Source organism: Dipteris shenzhenensis, chromosome 13 (genome assembly GCF_047967505.1).
Source record: "Dipteris shenzhenensis isolate YYH24624 ecotype China chromosome 13, Dip_SZ_1.0, whole genome shotgun sequence".
NCBI classification, from domain to species: domain Eukaryota; kingdom Viridiplantae; phylum Streptophyta; class Polypodiopsida; order Gleicheniales; family Dipteridaceae; genus Dipteris; species Dipteris shenzhenensis.
This window is the reverse complement of record NC_141608.1, coordinates 475704-493277: the sequence shown is the minus strand read 5'-3', so window position 1 is coordinate 493277 and position 17574 is coordinate 475704. Positions and strand designations below refer to the sequence as shown.

General features: G+C 40.8%; 1 pseudogene across 1 annotated transcript; it reads left to right on the top strand.

The window, feature by feature from the left end:
* Positions 1 to 11799: 11799 nt before the first annotated feature.
* LOC147894890 (uncharacterized) lies at positions 11800 to 13404 on the top strand (annotated as a pseudogene). Its single transcript, XR_015542040.1, has 3 exons — positions 11800 to 12318; positions 12413 to 13195; positions 13291 to 13404. The product of XR_015542040.1 is annotated as an uncharacterized LOC147894890 (transcript).
* Positions 13405 to 17574: the final 4170 nt, after the last annotated feature.

Here is a 17574-nt window from a genome sequence, read left to right as displayed (position 1 = left end):
AGTGGCACAGTAAAGCTTTCGACGCTTGATGGTGAAGAAATGCCAAACTGGATAAGCGGATGCCAGATTAAGAAGTATAACATTCCTCTAATGCAAACGGAGCTTGACAGATATTGCATAAAGCAAAATGGCATCAAGAGAAATGCAAATTAGTGGCTGAGAAGGCTCAAGAGAAAGCCAGAGAAAGAGCTAACAAATGTAGGATGCAAGGAGTGATTCCGTTAGTCGAAGGGTTGTCTAAATGTTGTAAGTTTAGCATAATGAAGGATCTTGAGGATGGAGAGTCCAAGGAAGAAACACCTCCTCTCTTTCATTAATATTCAAGCTACAATGTTTACCAACTTATGCATTTATTGACTCGAGAGCGGATGGGATCACGATCTCATATGAATTGTTTTCTCAATTGAACAACACTGCACTTAAAGAAACTAATATCGTGTTTCAAGCATTTACAGGAGATAAAGTTAAAGCTCATGGCATTTGTGAATTGGATTTATTTGTTAGTGAACTAAGCTATGGGGACAAGTTCTTTGTCACGCAAGTGAAAATGCAGGACACTCCAATGATATTAGGGAGGATGTGGCAAAGGAAACACAACTACTTCATCAACTTGGAGAGAAAGCTTGTACATTGTCAGAGTGCCGACAATAGATTGTGGGTACCACTAAGACAACCTGATGAAGAGTATGCCACTATCATCCGAGAACTGCTGAAATCCTTGAAAATCATTGTGGGTTCACAATCAAACACAATCAAGAATGAAGAGCATAAGAAAGAGTCAAAGATGACTCAACAACCACATGTATAAAAGAAGGTTAACACTGACAAAAGCAATGAAGATGCTAAGCTCAAGTGGGTTTGGGTGAAGAAAGATGCACCAGAGATAAAGACTGATGATGCTTCTAAGGCACTAAAGCTCCCAACATCTAGAGAAGCGGCTAAAAAGCCAACGGAAAAGTCACCGACGAATCATCAACAAAGATGGATTCCCAAAGCATTACTTCAAGCTCAAATAGGTGCAACGTATATTTGGGTTCCAAAGATTCAAAGACCACTGTCAATGTCATCTCACAAGATTCAAAAATTGAAGAAGAAGAAACTTCAAAACCAGACAACAAGTGCGAAGAAGTTCAGGAAGTCCATCAAGCAAGTTTGGGTTCTGAAGGTGAATCTTCATTATATAGTAGAAGGGATGGCATGGGTTCCAAAGAACTTGGTAACAAGTTCTACAAAGAAAACTATGAACAAGCTAGTCAACAAGTGCTTTGACAACCACACAATGCATCAAAAGCCAAAGCCATTAAGCAAGTGTGGAGACCCAAAGCAAAGCCTCAAGAACAACAACCACAAAAACCACAAAGCACTTGGGCAAGTAACAAATGTCAACAGGTATGGAAAGTAAAAACTATTGCGCCAAGTACGGTTCATCAACAAGTGAAGGTCAAGAAGGACTTCACAAAAGAAGTCAAGGTTTTGAAGCCGAAGCTTCCCATGGGACACATCGTACCATGACCTTGGTTCTTGCACAACATGTTTTCTCAATGCATTACTTTTTAATGCATAATAGGGCCATAGGGCCGCATTGCATGACCTTGTATAAGACACAATCTATTAAAACCCTTGCACATTCCTACAGCCATGACATATCATTGCACGTTTTCGAGAAGTTAGCGGTCTTGCTAGGAAAGCACCGAGCCTCTTGTTGTGAGAATTTGTGAGAAAGATTCAAAGGTGATGAGAAGAGTCTATGCTATAGCTTTTGTGATTTCTAGAGCTTGATAGGTTATGTAGGCAAGAAGTTTCACTCACTCTCCCTTACACACACACATACACATAGAAAGAACATTTAAAAGAAAGTAATAAGGATACTGCGGGGGAGAGATGTACCTGTAGCAAAGAGAAGTAAGAGAGAAAGAGATGATGAATGGAGAGAGAAACATGAGAAAGATGAAGATAATGATGCTCACCTTGTGCACTTAGTTGCTCTTCACAAGAAGGTTGCACGACGTTGGCAAGGTTGATACTTGACCGCCTTCAATGACCACCTTCAAGTGGAGCATTTAGAGCTCAAGAGAGAGGCTTAAGAGAGATGGAGATAGCATTGGAGAGAGTATTAGCATAAGAATCAGAGATTAGATATTGGAAACGAGAGAGAGATCAAGAGATAAACACAAAGTATGGGTTAGATATCAAAAACAAAAACAAAACTAGCAAAAACAACACATCTTACTAAATGAACCCGTTAAGAGTAATCGTTGCCTTAATGGAGAGAGATGGAGAGGCAAGACTTCAAGCTCTTCTTTATTAGCAAGTGTAGTGCTGAGGCAAGTGTAGCATTATTTCATTAAACTCTTAATTCTCACTAATACAATGCCCAAAATGAAGACTAGACTGCCCTTTTTATAGGTGAGGGAACCCTGCTTAAGATATGGGAAGAGCAATGCAAACATTTGACCTCTCCCTTGAAAGTAGTTTTTCTAGTGTCGAACATTGTGCAAGGTATAGATGTGTGTCTAGGTTCTATGGATGTAGGATCTATTAAGGATGTTGTAGGTACCAAGATAGAGCGGGTGGCTGTAGAGTATTAATGGTGAGTACAAACATCCATCATACATTAGTTGATATATGTATGTATGTAAGAATACAATACTCTTATAAAGGGGTAATATAATTATATAAAAAAAACTCACATCATATTAAGGGCAACTTATTCTTTCTATAATTAAGGGGATGTAGTATAATTATACATTATATTTAGTGAACAAGTTTATACATACATTGCTGTATGTATGTATTAGTTGGATCTTATTCATTAAACATTAATTCTGTAACAATGACGTATTAATTAGTAAGAATATTGTCTCTTTCTCACAGTTTTGTTGTCAACAATAGAAAGGTATGTACAGTACTCAAACTTCAGAAATTGAAAGATTAAGCAAAGCCATTGTTAACAAAAGTTCTTCTTTATAGATATTGGCAAGGAGGGAAAGAACAATACAATGTCGAAGCCTTCCGAATACATCAATACATATACAACAATGATGTCTGAAGGTATATACATATATACATTGAGAATGTACAAGAAGGATAAAACACTTGATTTCACTAATTTAGAATCTTTTTTCATGTCTGCATTTCCTCTACACAGCTCTCCGAGGGGTGGCTAGCTTTTAATGAAGTAGGGGACGGAATTGCATCTTCTTTCTCTTCCTCTTCCGGCTTACCGATCTCAGCTGTGTGAGTGGCGGGCTCTTTCAAACCTTTGCTCTCCTCAGACACTCTTGCCTCGGTCGTGGCCTCCTCTTTGAAAGTAATCGGGTCGTCGCATGCTCCACTTCCACTCCCAATAGGCACATCAACATGCTCAACATTTGGTGCATGCCTCACATGTAAAAGGAGCTCTTCAATAATGTTTGCCCTATAATTCTGAAAATACTCATTGTTGTAACTGTCCTCCCTCATCTATGTAGAAGAGAAAAGAGAAAAGAAATATCAGTTTGTTGTATTTGGCTCATTTTTGCTATTTTTAATGTGAGAGAGACTCACCAATTCAAGTTGTTCAGTCTCAAAAAAACTATCCAACATATATTTACAATTGATTATAACTCGCCATCCACAAGAGGACTCATTTTTTTGTTGCGGAGTCTATAAAAAGAAGATATTATGAAAAAGTGTAAAATCATGGCATGCTGATAATCTATTTACAGTTCAATGTACCTCATATGTGAGTGGCTCAATGTTGGCTATGCCATTGTCTGAATATAGTGAATCTATTGCATCAAACATTCTACCTAAAGCACTGAGATCAATAAAAAATAGCCTTGTTAGTATTGAATTTTTACTCATGTACAATAAGAAATATAGAGCTCTTACAATGGCAACTCTGTGTGAGAGCCATAAATAGAATTGTAGCAGTAACAAACTTTCTCCTTCAAATCGACCACAACAAGGCTCCAGTGATCTCTGCAAACAAGGGATAGACTTAAACACAAATTCAGAAAAGTATTTTGATTTTAATAGGGTAATTTACGTTTACCTTGAACAATAAGGGAAAATGATCAACGAAACAATCCCAAATTTATAGTGTGTGAACCAGGTTGCTATTTCGTGCACTTTTTGGCGAGGATTGCTAAGCATTAGGGAAAGGGAAGGGTCCACTATAAAAACTTCCTCCTGGTTCTGTGGTTGCATTTTAGATCTTAATAAACTGCAAATAAGAAAAATAGATATTTAGAGTATTACTCTTCAATTGTATGTATAGACATTACCATAAGAAATATTCAAACTCTTACCAAAGAAAAAGTAGCATAAGAGTGCAAGTGAGGTAATCCTCTTTATTCTTCAGAGCCTTTATACAATCTTTGCTCAGAGGATACTCTCTCGTGGAATCACTATCCGATATTGACACCAGAATATTGGGGCCGAGGTCTTGTAGGACTCTATTTATCCTTACTTCAATAAGGGAGGTTTCCACTGTCATTGTTCTGGTTGTCTCAGCTTTTTGCTCTTTCAATGACTCTTCATAAGCTCTTTTGCCTCTGGTATCCCTCTCATGTGTGACCTCTTGAATTTTTATACCTGCTTCAGTAGCTGTCCTTGTTGGTGGCACAAGCAAAATCTCTCTCATTTTTAAATCCACCCAATCTGTTGGATGCAGCAATTTGTCATATCTCCACCTCACCCTCTTCAAGGTTTCCATGTCTTTATTCATTATGGTGACCCTGTGAGCATGAGCTGCAAGAAGCATTGAGTCTTGAAAATACTCAACAAGATAGTCCTCAGATGCCTCTTGCAAGCATAGGATAGCTGATCTTTCCCACCTTGAATCACTCTTCCAGGTGTCACATATGGACCTAACAAGCCTTTGAAAAGGAGCCCTGGGAATAGCATGATCCAAGGCATTCATGGCCTTTCTAATCTCCCATAAACTCCTGGTGTTGAGAGCTATCTTTCTCTTTTTCTCTTTATTCGCTCTGTCAAGCATGTGCATAGGTTTCCCTTTTTTGGATGTTTTGCTAGAAACAGGCTTCTTCAATTTTTCTGGAGGAGACCTTGAAGTGGCCGCTTTTGCCAAGCCATGACCTTTCCCTTCCTTCCTTGAAGTCTGCTTTGTTCTCGCCATTACAATCTGTAGAACCATTTCAGAAGGTTGAATGAGTTCAAAGAAAGTGGTAAAAGAACATTCATTCTCAGTGTGAAACTTGAATGACTTCAAGGGTCTGTAATCAGAAAAAAAGTAGTGAAGAATATGTATACACATTGAACGCGATAAGCCAACTCGGCTCCCGGCCAATCGCATTTTACGTGCAAACTCCCTGTGACGCATAAAATCTTTAAAGTTTTCAAGCTACCATACTTAAGTGGGGCTGTAATTTTGCATTTTGCAAACCATGTATTAACCATGTATAAACCATGTATAAACCCAAAAAACCATGTATAAACCCAAAAAATGCGATTCGCCATCTCGGATTCTTTCCGAGATGGCAAATCACGTTTTATATGTTTGTATGATTTATTCAAAGCTTGTTTTTTGTAGCAGTTTCTTAAGACAAAGTTAAACAAACAATGAAGCATGTTAAACGCGATTTGCCTTCTCGGAAAGAAGCCCAAATGGCAAATCGCGTTTTTGGTGTTTAGAAGTAATATAGCCTGTGACAACTGCATGGCATTGATTATAGGTTTAGAAATATTCAAGCCTGTACATTCCACAGGAATTGATAAAATGGAATGTCAACTCTGTAGAAACAGGAGGGAGGATGCAGGATTTAAAGTGCTTGATTGATTGTGACAGTTGAATGCATTTACCAATATACAACAAAAAAATTGGCAGGGAATAGATATGTACCGCTTTGCTTTATTTGGAGCAGAGATGGAGGAAAGCACTAGTTGCTAAGGTTTGTTTATGTGAAGCAGAGATGGCGGTTTGCTTTATGTGGCAGAGATGGAGGGGAGCACCATTTGCTTGGGTTTGCTATTTGTGGAGCACAAGTGGAGGGGAGCACCAGTTGCTTAATGTGAGAAGCTATATGGGGAGGAGTGATGAAAATGGAAGGGAGCACCAGTTGATTAATGTGAGAAGCTAAATGGGAGGAGTGATGGAAATGGAAGGGTGAAGTTGCTAAAAGTGGAGAAGGTAAACGAGGAGAGGTTGGTAAAGGAGCCGTCTTTTAATGCGAAAAGTACGGGGCATTAAAAAAGTACTGCCACGTGGCGAACCTTTATTGCACGACTTCTAACGGCCCTGGCAATCAGCATATATCCTCGGGAACGATGCGATTTTCGACTTTCCACCACCACAAGCGTGTCTTCTGCAGTATCCTTACATTCACCTTGAACAGGCCTTATTCTCACAACTGAACTCACAGAATACATTTCTTCTCCAAAGAGCATTCCTTTCACAACAAAACTCACACCGGCTGCGGCTATGGAGGAGAAAACTCAAGCCATTGAGGAAAAAAGTGCCAAGGAGGGAAAAACCATAGGTATTCTTCAGGCATCATACTCATTGTATATTTTATTCATGAATATCTTAAATTCCACTAGAAACTTGCGAAAACAAAACAACCTTCATGAGGTTATACAGGGAGTTGTAAGAGTCATTGTATTCACATATCATATTCTGAACCATTATATTGTAAACCACACATATAAATCTCTCATCAACCTACCATGTAAAACGCGATGAGGTCACTTGCAGTCTGTCAGACGCTACAAATCGCATTTAATATGTAAATTTACTGTAATTCGTATGATTTTGGTATGCCAAATTTCCTATAGTTTCAAAATTCGTATGTCATATTATTTAATCATACTTCCAATAGTGACATTTTGGATTCATGCACATAAAACGCGATAAGGGCAGTCGGAGTTTCTCCGAATGCACATATCGCGTTTTATGTGAAAAGGCGTTTTATGTGAAAAGCACTATTATATGTTAGAGTCAATCATTCATATAAATTCTTCAGGAGATTCAAAGACTCTTACCCCATCAAAAAGAAAGTTGGATTTCTCCGCGACTCTCAGACAATTAAAAGATGCTAAGCCAAGTGTTCAAAGGGGCATGGTGTCCCATCCTTCTCCCAAAAGAAGGGCAAGACTTATTCTACCAGAAGAAGAGTCTGATGAGAATTCACCCCATCAAATTTCAGCGACGTCCCATCAAGCTTCAGGGACATCCCTTCAAACTTCAGGGAGATCACTTCATGAGGAGATTGCACCATGTAAAACAGAGGATTCTAACGGAAAAAGTAGGGCCCTCTCCTCTAGGAGGAGTTTATTGATGCAACCAATCAAACAAACCCCTCAGCAGCAAACACCCCAACACAAGTTGTTTGAATTTTTAAAAGCATCTGGTGCTCAAAGGGAGTTTCCAGTATACTATGAGATGTTCAACAAAGAGCTTGACTACATGAATATTCTTCATCAGCACAAAGCATTTCTACAAGAGGATTTCAATAGCTTTGAAGATCTGATTGCTGGTGAGAGACAGGTTTTTTCAGGCAAATCATTCATACATATCAATGCTCTGATGCAAGATCAAAGCCTTAAGAGAGCCTTCCTTAAGAGATATGACCAAATGCCAGAAAGTTATAAGATGGTTTGCATTTCTCACCCTGCCCACAATTGTAAGCTTCTCTTCGAGCCCATCGCATTCGCTTTGTACCTTTACTATTCGAGAACACATTCAACCATGGAAGAGACAGAGCTTGAGCATGAGGCAATTGTGGACATAGAAGAAGAGATCAATGTGGAAGCTGAAAAAATTGAAGCTGCCAATCTTGATGTTTCAGATTTGAAAAAGAGAACTGTATTGGTAGCCGTGGAGATCAGTGAAAATGACCTTGAAATTGATGTTGAGAACCATGCAGTGCTGTTTCTTCCCACTTTCAAGATTGGTGAGTTTGAGTTTGCTTTGCTTCATAATGTTCATGCAATATTTAATCTCAGGGAAGATTATGCACTGGTCGCCCTCGTCCAATCCTGCAAGCTTGATTTGGAGGTGGGCATTGATGATGATAAATTGCAATCCTTAGAGAACAATTTGAAACATTTTTATCCTTCGTTTTTGTATGATCTTCTTGTTCAGCTCGAAGTTCTGCTTCCAATTTGAAACATTTCGCCTCAGTCATGAGCTTCTCATTATGCATTTGTTGGAGCAAGTGTTTGAAGGCTTGAGCAGCACTGGCATGGGCATTTACATATCCTAATAACCCTTGGTAACCATCACCTGCAAACTTAAGAAGCTGTGTCGGGGTCGAGAATGGGGGGTTGCAATGCTTCACAGGGCATTTGGGGTAAAGGCTCCCATCACACCATAGGTCAATATGATGCACACCTTGAGCTCTCATATTCTCCTTATGTAACATACTCAGTCTAGGTCCTTTCCTCCTCTTCTCAATTGGTGTGTAATCCTCATCCAAATCTATGTGCAGGTGGTATAGTCTTTTTCTGTTGTGCTCATTGCTAGATGACATGGTGCAATTTGTGTATGGAGCCTAAACAATCGTCGTATAAGTTGTTTAGAAGTGCGTTCAAACGAGGGAATGTTCAAAAGTGGGAATTTTTCAAAATAGGAGGGAATGTTGGACATCTACAATGATTGCACAATGATTGCTCCTACTCTTCTATTTTGGACGTATTATGCACTTTTCGGCCCTGAAAAGTGCTATTTTGGATGGGCGCGTCACCAAAAAGTAACCCTCTCTAGTCAAATTTCAATTTTTTTTTTTTAAAATCGCCCAAAAAATATTAAAAATTGTATTTTCTTACAGGGCCCCAAAATGAGCTCCAAATTTCCCTAATGCATTTTGTGGACTTTGGAGCCAACTTGTCCTAAAACTCTTTAGGGACATGGCAATATGCTTCACAACCAAAGACTCTAAGATGCCTATAAAAAGGTCTCTTGCCATACCATATCTCCTCTGGCACCTTCTCATTCAAAACCTTATTGGGAGATCTATTAATTAGATGGACAACAGTAGACACTGCTTCTGTCCAAAACCCATTAGGCAAATTAGCATTTGATAACATGCTACGCATTCGCTCCTAGATGGTACGATTCATCCTTTCAGCCACTCCATTTTGTAGAGGAGTATAAGGAGCAGTCAAAGAGAGAGAGAACTTAAGGTGATGTTTTGTTCTCTCTCTCTCTCTCTCTAACATCATTCATTGCCACGAAGTGGCTAAGAAAAGTAGAACAGATTGGTTGGGGAGAGAGAGAGAGAGAGAGAGAGAGAGAGAAGGTTGGAGCCGCTGAAGGCGGCTGCTAATGGCCTCGAAGCGGCCTGTGGTAAGAGTTTGCGGGACCTGCCAAAGGCGGGTCACGCAAACTAGTGTAAAATAAAGGATTAATGATCCCATCGCGCCAAAATGCATTTTTTTAAATTAAAAACAAAACAAAACAAACAAACAATGAGGTGAATAGTTAGGGGAGGGTCAATTTTAAGGGTCCCTTTGTGAAAGGAAAACGTTTTCTTAAGAGTAAAACCGTTTCTTACAACTTTCTTGCCAGTGTGCAGGCGAGAGAGAAATGTTGTGCACTGTCGAGCCAAAGAGCAAAAGATTTTAAATACCTTAGTGTAAGCGAGGCGAGAGAGAGAAATGGCGTGCATTCACGAGGCTCTGCACTGTCGAGCCAGAGAGCAAAAGCGTTTGAAAAGAAATGTTGAGAGAGAGAGAGAAAGAAAGGACAAAAATATAATAAAAAAAGAGGGGGGGTGTGTGTGTCCTAAGTTAAATAAATAATTGCATTAATTTACTAAGGATATACTTAAGCATATTTGGATGTTAAAAAAAAAAGGGGGGAGGGGGGGCGTGTGTGTGTCCTAAGTTAAATAAATAATTGCATTAATTTACTAAGGATATACTTAAGCATATTTGGATGTTTAAAAAAAAAGGGGGGAGGGGGGGCGTGTGTGTGTGTCCGACCCCCCTCCCCCCCTTTTTTTTTAACATCAAAATATGCTTAAGTATATCCTTAGTAAATTAATGCAATTATTTATTTAACTCAGCATTTATACTTTATTGCCATCCAATTTCTTGCAGCTTTCTTGCCCTTTCTTGCTTGCCCTTTTTGCAATGGCATCGCCTGTCCCTCAAGATTCTCCTCCATCTCCACCTGTACATGTCTACTTTAGTTCTTCTGTTCCTTCTGCAGTAACCCCAGAATCCCTAAACTCCATTATCCCTGATCTTGATTTTTGGACTACTGAGAAAAGAGCTTTAACCCCTAAATCAGCCAAGGTAACTTCTTCTCAGCATAACAGAAAGATTGTGGCTTCTTTGAAGAGGCAAAGGCAAGATGAGATGAATGCAGTTTGTGAGAACCTTTTGAAAGAGGTGAAAGACATAAAAGAGGAGCTGAGAGAATTCAAACAAGAGCAGCGCATTTATGCCCCTCATGGTCTCAATAGATACCTGGCTGTCGTGCAAGTATTGTCCTCCCTGCTCAACTACATCAACCATCTCTTCTCTACAGCTCTACAAGCAAAAGATTGGAAAGCCTTTATGGGCAGCGCCAAACCCTTTGCAACTGAAGATCAAGTATCATATTTCAAAGCTTGGTACTTTTACCACAAAGAGTTGCATGTCGATGCTTGTGTCTCTGCTGAAGCATATTGGCTGGCACACTCGGTTTTCATGGTAGGAAGGGCAGGAAGGTCACATCGAGATTGACCAAAATTGGCACCTTGGAGGCCAAAGAGCTTGCTAAAGAAATTTCTGCTATGATGGCTGAGGCAGAAGACAAAGTCATCTCCATCGTTTCTTCTTCTATAGGGAAAACCATAAGCCGTGAGAGGCTTCGCTCCATTCTTGGCCTCTACATCTCCATGATTCGACTGGATTGCAATCATGGTAGCCATCTTCTTGAATGGCTCTTTGCCTTTCAAAAAGATACTCCTCCCTCAGTGCTTCCAGCACCTTTCAGCAGTGTGGGAAAGAATTTTACTATCAATTGTGACCTTGTGGGCAAGGCAAAAGCAATTTCGGAAGACATTATAAGCAATCAAGAGAAGCTCAAGGAGTTGAATTGCATCAAAGATGTCATTGTTAGGTATGCCGAGTGGCTGCTGCTGCAGTGCAAGAAAAGTTGGAAGGAGGGGTTAACATACCTACCTGAGCATGCTTGTTATAAAGATGGTAATAATAAGTTTTGGTATCAACTAGAAGATCAGTGGTACATGTGGGATAGAGTCCAATGGAGCCCAAGCAGGATGGAACCCGGTGGTAGTGTTATATGATGAGTGGGTTGGCTGGCCTCAGTATGGTTTTTGGTTTCTCACAATACACATGTTAGCTTATTTAGGTTAGGTGTTGTTTTGTTGCTGTCTCATATGAGTTTGTATTAGTGGTTGTTAGTAACCATTGGATAATGGAACATCGAGAATTCAACATGGTGTCAACACGTCAGTGCATGGTACGTTGTTTTGTCAGTTGCTTCAGTGAGAAAATGCTCTTCACAATGCCATTCTTGATTCATAATGGCTAACGTTAAACACCACCTACTACATGCTCCATCCATTAGGCGGAATTTGGACTCAATTTCGGGCCGTTTAGTTGTAGAGAGAGAGTGTCACTGGACCAATGAGCAAGAGGCTCCCGTAACGGGGATTTTCTAAATTTCGAAGAGAAAAAGCAAAATAAAAAGGCAGACTTATTACATGAAAAAACCCGAGGGAGCCCCCTTTTGCTGACAAGCACGAAGTACCGAAGTAACCCTCGTGAAGTACAGGCATGACTTTACTACGTGGAGGCCTCTTTCCCTCTGAATAAGTTTTTTTAAGGAGAAGGAATCAAATCCTTTTCAACATTAAATGAGAAGGAAATTGCCATTTTTGAGCCAGATTTTTCTATGTAAAGTAAAAAAGTGAGAGGGATTTCACCCAAGTTGAACAAGTTCTAGCCTAAAGTGAACCCGTCTTTTCCCGAACCCTGCTCCAAATTTTTGAACCTTCTCATTTCCCTCCCTAGCTTCAAAGCCTCCATTTCTCTGTACCCTAATTGTTTGCAAAATGACAACATGTAGAAGGCCTCGTACAAATATAGATTCCATTACAGTTTTTAACAGCTACAACACAGCGGATGGTTCTTGGATACCTCTAAAGATAAGCATCGGGAGTTGGGTTCTAATGCAAACAAGAAGACGCAAAAGGAAGAGTACCAATGATTTCATAGAACACTTCAAAGGGCAAGTGAAAGGTTTCAGAGTCAGTCCAGGTAGCTCATGTGTGACCGAGGTGCATATACAACATTCCTTTCATCATGTCGACCTGAAGCTTAAGGAGCTTCCACTTAATTGGCCCCCGACACCGGCCCAACTGTAAGTTCAACCCACATGCATTTTATTTCTCTTGTTTTGGTATGTAAGTAGAGAACATGCAAAAGCTGATGGTGCCAAACGACTGGTTTTGCATACCTTTACCCTTCCAACAGTGTGGACTGGCAACCTATACAAAGCATAACAGGGATTTTTTATTGTTATCATGCCTTCGTTGGAGAGAAGTTGTACACTAGACGAAGAACACACAAAGAGCTTGCAGAAAATGGCATTTTCTTCTTTGATATGATATACACTGAGCCAAGCACACCCTCTGCATGGGGTAGACTTGCTGCACTGCCCCTTCCTAGATTTGATAGCCAGGATTGGCCATTACCAGCGCCACATACTAGCGAGAGTTATAGGATACGACTACAACATGACATTTGCAATGCCCTAAAGCTCTCTACTGCAACAAAGAATGTCAGGATTTCTATTTTCATGCCTATCGAAGTGTTTGTGGATTTCTTTTATGACGAAGAAGTCAGAACCACTAAGACAATGTTCATATGTAAATCTGACAGAGCGCTTGATTTTTTGGATAAAGGGTGGGATAGTAGGAAGGAAGACGGGAGTCTTTGTGTGGTAGATAAAAATTCTTTGATATGTAGGTACATTATCCACTCCCAAAACTTTGTTATGGCATTTCATTACACTAGGTATCACTCTGTTCATGGAAGCATGGTTCCATTAGACCAAGACTTGGAGTTTGGGCCAAATAACAAGGCATTACGACAGGAAATACATGTGTCAGGAAGGTTGTTGACTGTTTTGAATGCAACTACAAAAACTTGTCTTGCGCAAATTAGACAAGATCTCATCGCTGAAGAGCTTGATGAGCTGCCAGAGGACTTTGTATTCAGCTTGGGCGATAGAAAGGTTAGTATTCAATTTACGAGGAAGTTATTCTCCTAGAGAGTATGATTCCAACCAATAGTATGATTCTCATTGAAGAACATTTCATTGTTTTGCAGATTCCAAGACGCATGGAGAAAGCTAATTACTGCTGCAAGGACCTGCAGCTACACATAAGTTGCCGCACACCACAAACCAATATTGTGGCAGATCCGATAGTTGGAATATTCTAATGGATCTCCAAGAGGTTGTGGCTTGGGCTCTCAAGTAGCTGCTGATCAATTGGGATATCTATCCTGCAGTTGGCTTAGTTCTGCTTCATTACCATGGCAGTGCCCACCCCTGGCCGTGACGTACTGGGGCAATCCTAGGGGCAGTTTTTCTATGAAGGAAGAGGGCATTCACAATAGTGCTTTGCATTCCCTTAGTCATAGCAATGTATCAATTTTTCTGCATTGCCTTAGTCATAGCAATGTATCAATTTTTCTCAGGGTGTTTTCTCGATCCAATAATGTAAACGAAGAAATTGAAAATTGGAATTCAAGTACAATCCGAGTAATTTTGTACAATGTATGGTGATCCAATTTTCTTTCAAGTTAAAACATATGATACAAATTGATGTGATACAATATTCTTCAAGCATGTGGCAAGAGAAGGCTGAAAAAAACGATTCTCAAGAGGCTCCCTCCCCTCCCCCGCTCCCCCGTTGGCTACCGCTCCCCCATTGGCTGCTCCCATTGGCCGCCGCTCCCCCGTTGGATCCCGCGCCTGCGTTGGCTACCGCTCCCCCTTTGGCTCCCAGGGCGTGGCGGAAGGGCATCGGATGGGAGGTTCAGCTCCTCTCGGGAAGCCTCGATTGCAGCCCGTGCATCTTGCTCCACCTGCTCCCTTCATTCCCTCGCGGCTTGATCTTGAGCACGCGCAAACTCCTGCACTTCTAAGGAGTCAATCTCGAACTGGCGAGAAGCTTGCGTGTAGCTTAAGGCAAGCTCACGCTCGAGATCTTGGCATTCCAACCTGCGTTGTTGCTCTTGGCACTCCCGGTCTTCTCGTTGTGAAACCTCGAGGACACGCTGACTGGCAATGCCAGTCAGTATACCCTGTACAGTCATCAGGGTATACCGGGTGACATTGGAGTCACTGTACGACTCGAGTGGAATGTCCTGAGAGCAAAACATCGACACCTTACTTGAGCAATCATTGCATACATAAAATATGGTAAAAACCAACAAGATAGTCACTTTACTCACGCTGGGAACTCCAAGAGCTCGCTCAATCAAGAGCGAGGCATTGAATGCCGTCCGCCACCCACATGAAAATGAATCTGGCTGGGTGGGCACAGCCACCCGCTCTATCCTCATTCGTTCAGTTAGGTATGTACCAAATGATGTTTCTTCGTATAAAGAGTTTAGGTTGAAACATTTGGAGAGTTCTGTATAAGAATATTAATTGCAGACAATACAAAATTAATACGTCATTGTTACATACTAATGACATCATTAAGTATATGAAAACATTAATGCAAATTAGTTATACTTACACACATACATTCCAATGTAGGTGTCCTGGTTAAATTCTCTAGGCTCTCTTGCAACTTGCATTCCCCTAGCTTCCTTGAGTCCCCTATGTGATTGCATCAAGGATGAAGTCAAATGGCAATATGGCTTCCAACTAGTGCAAAAGATTCCAGAAAATGGTAGCGCTACATCTAAGAAGAAGAAGAAACCAAAATTGAAGTCCAAGGATGAAAAAAGTCATTTATCATCTAATGGGCATATGACTAAAGCAGAGAGGAAAGCCTTACTACAAGAGCGTAAGTGCCTTCTTGAAGCTACTTGGTCTTCTATAAGTGATAGTTCTGAGGACGATGAGGAGGTTGGACAAGTTCCAAGGGAGTTTAAAAAGTACACAATTCAGGATAGAAAGATCATCCTACAACCTCCCAAGAGAGAGAAACCACAAACACCAGGCATCTCCTATGATGGCCCAGAAGATACAAAGAAGATAGATCTTGCTGATCAAGGTGAAGAACCAAGAATGGTGTGGATAGCGGATGATCTCACAACAGAGGAGGAGCAATTGCTAATAACTACTCTAAAGGAATATAGAGATGTGTTTGCTTGGAGCTATAAGGATTTAAAGGGTGTAGACCCTGCCATTTGCCAGCACACCATTCTGATGCGGGAAGATGCAAAGCCTTTGCGACAACGTCCATACACGTATAATGATAACTTTGCAAAAAAAATCAAAGATGAGATTGATAAGTTGTTGGAAGCTGAGCTCATATATGAAATTGAACACACTGAATGGGTGTCCCCCATAGTTGTAGTTCCTAAAAAGAACGGCAAACTTCGAGCGTGTGTGAACTTGAAGAAGGTGAATGCAGCAACAATCCGAGACCACTACCCTTTGCCCATTATAGACCATGTCTTGGAAAGAGTGGCGAGTAAGGCAGCTTACAGTTTCCTTGATGGATTCTTGGGTTAAAATCAAGTCTCTATCAAAAAGGAGGATCAACATAAGACAACATTTGCTACAGAGTGGGGAATCTTTGCTTATCGGGTTATGCCCTTCGGCTTAACGAATGCCCCCGCAATGTTTCAAAGGCTTATGTCACATGCTTTCAAGGAGTATCTTCAGGTATTCCTAGAGATTTTTATGGATGATTTGTGTGTCCACTCCTTGGCTAGAACTGAGCACGTAAAACACTTGGAGCTTATCTTCAATAAGTGTAGGGTGTATAGGATTTGTTTGAACCCAGAAAAATGTAAATTTATGGTGCGTCAGGGAAAGATCTTGGGCCACATAGTGTCTCAAAATGGCATTTCAACAGATGCAGAAAAGATTGCCGTCATTATTAATCTTCCGAGACCCATTAATGCTAAGGGAGTGCAAACTTTCATGGGGCATTGTGGCTACTATTGTAGATTTATCTACATGTATGCTGAAATAGCCAAGCCTTTGTACGCACTTCTAATCACCTTTGAATGGACAGATGCCTGCGAAGAGGCTTATGAGAAGTTGAAGCAAGCTTTGGTGTCTGCACCTATCCTTAAGGCACCTGACTAGAGCAAGGTATTCCATGTACATATTGATGCCTCATCTTTTGCTATAGGCTGCATTCTAGCTCAACCACGTGAGCAAAACATGGATTTCCCTATCTCTTATGCGAGTAGACAACTCAATAGTGCTGAAAATAATTATACTACCACTAAGCGAGAGGGATTGGCAATGGTGTATGCAGTAAAGGAGTTTCGACACTATTTACTGGCTAACCATTTCATCTTTTTTGTTGACCATCAAGCACTACTCTACTTAGTGAACAAGCCTTATGCAACTAGATGGATTGTGCGCTGGTTTGTCATCTTGCTTGAGTTTGACTTTTCAGTGGCTGTAAAACCAGGGTAAACACATTTACGGGCTGATCATCTATCATGGGTAACCTCTGGAGAACAACCAGTAGGAGTGGAGGATGACTTGCCAGATGCTATATTATTCATGCTAGAAAAAGCACCTCGATGGGCCGAACCAATTCTTCAAATTTTAACCACAGGGTGGATCGAGCCCCTTAGACTTATCACCACAGAAGTCATTCAAGAGATGATAGCTTGTAAGCCTTACATGCTCATTTCAGGTAGGTTGTACAAAAAAGGATCTGATGGAGTTTTACGATTATGCTTAGAGGGAGATGAATACAAGCAAGTGATGCAGAATGCTCATATCACTACAGGAGGATTCCATCTTTTTGGCATGCAAACTGCTAGGAATGTTATGAGGGAAGGTATGTGGTGGCAAAACATTTACGCTGATGTAGAGGAATTTGTGAGGCATTGTGAATATTGCCAAAGTCGACGACTAGAACCCTTTGCAACGCTTTACATAACTACTCCTACCCCACGATGGAGTGCTTACATATAAAATTATCTCAGAAATGGCCACACAAACCCAGACTTGCCTAGACATAGGAAAAAAGCTTTGGAAGTGGAGGCCAAAAATTTCACTCTGGTAGGAGATCAGCTCTATAAGCGGGGAAGAGATGGCAATCTGCAATTATGTGTCAATGAAAGCCAATACTTAGAGGTTTTACACCATGCACATGCAGGAGTGGCAGGGGGACACTTCTCAGGAGAAACCGTGGCCAAGAAGATCTTGTGGTCTGGCCTATGGTGGCCCACCTTATTTGGGGATGCTTTAGAATTTGTTAAACGTTGTGATGCATGTCAAAGAACAAAACCACCAATTTCTAGCGATAGTATGCCTCTTCGGCCTATTATGGTAGCAAGAGCTTTCTCCAAGTGGGGCATAGATTTTGTTGGGCCTATTAAGCCTCCTGCACAACGTACACATGCAAAATACATCATAGTTGCTATCGACTACCTCACTAAATGGGCTGAAGCCAAAGC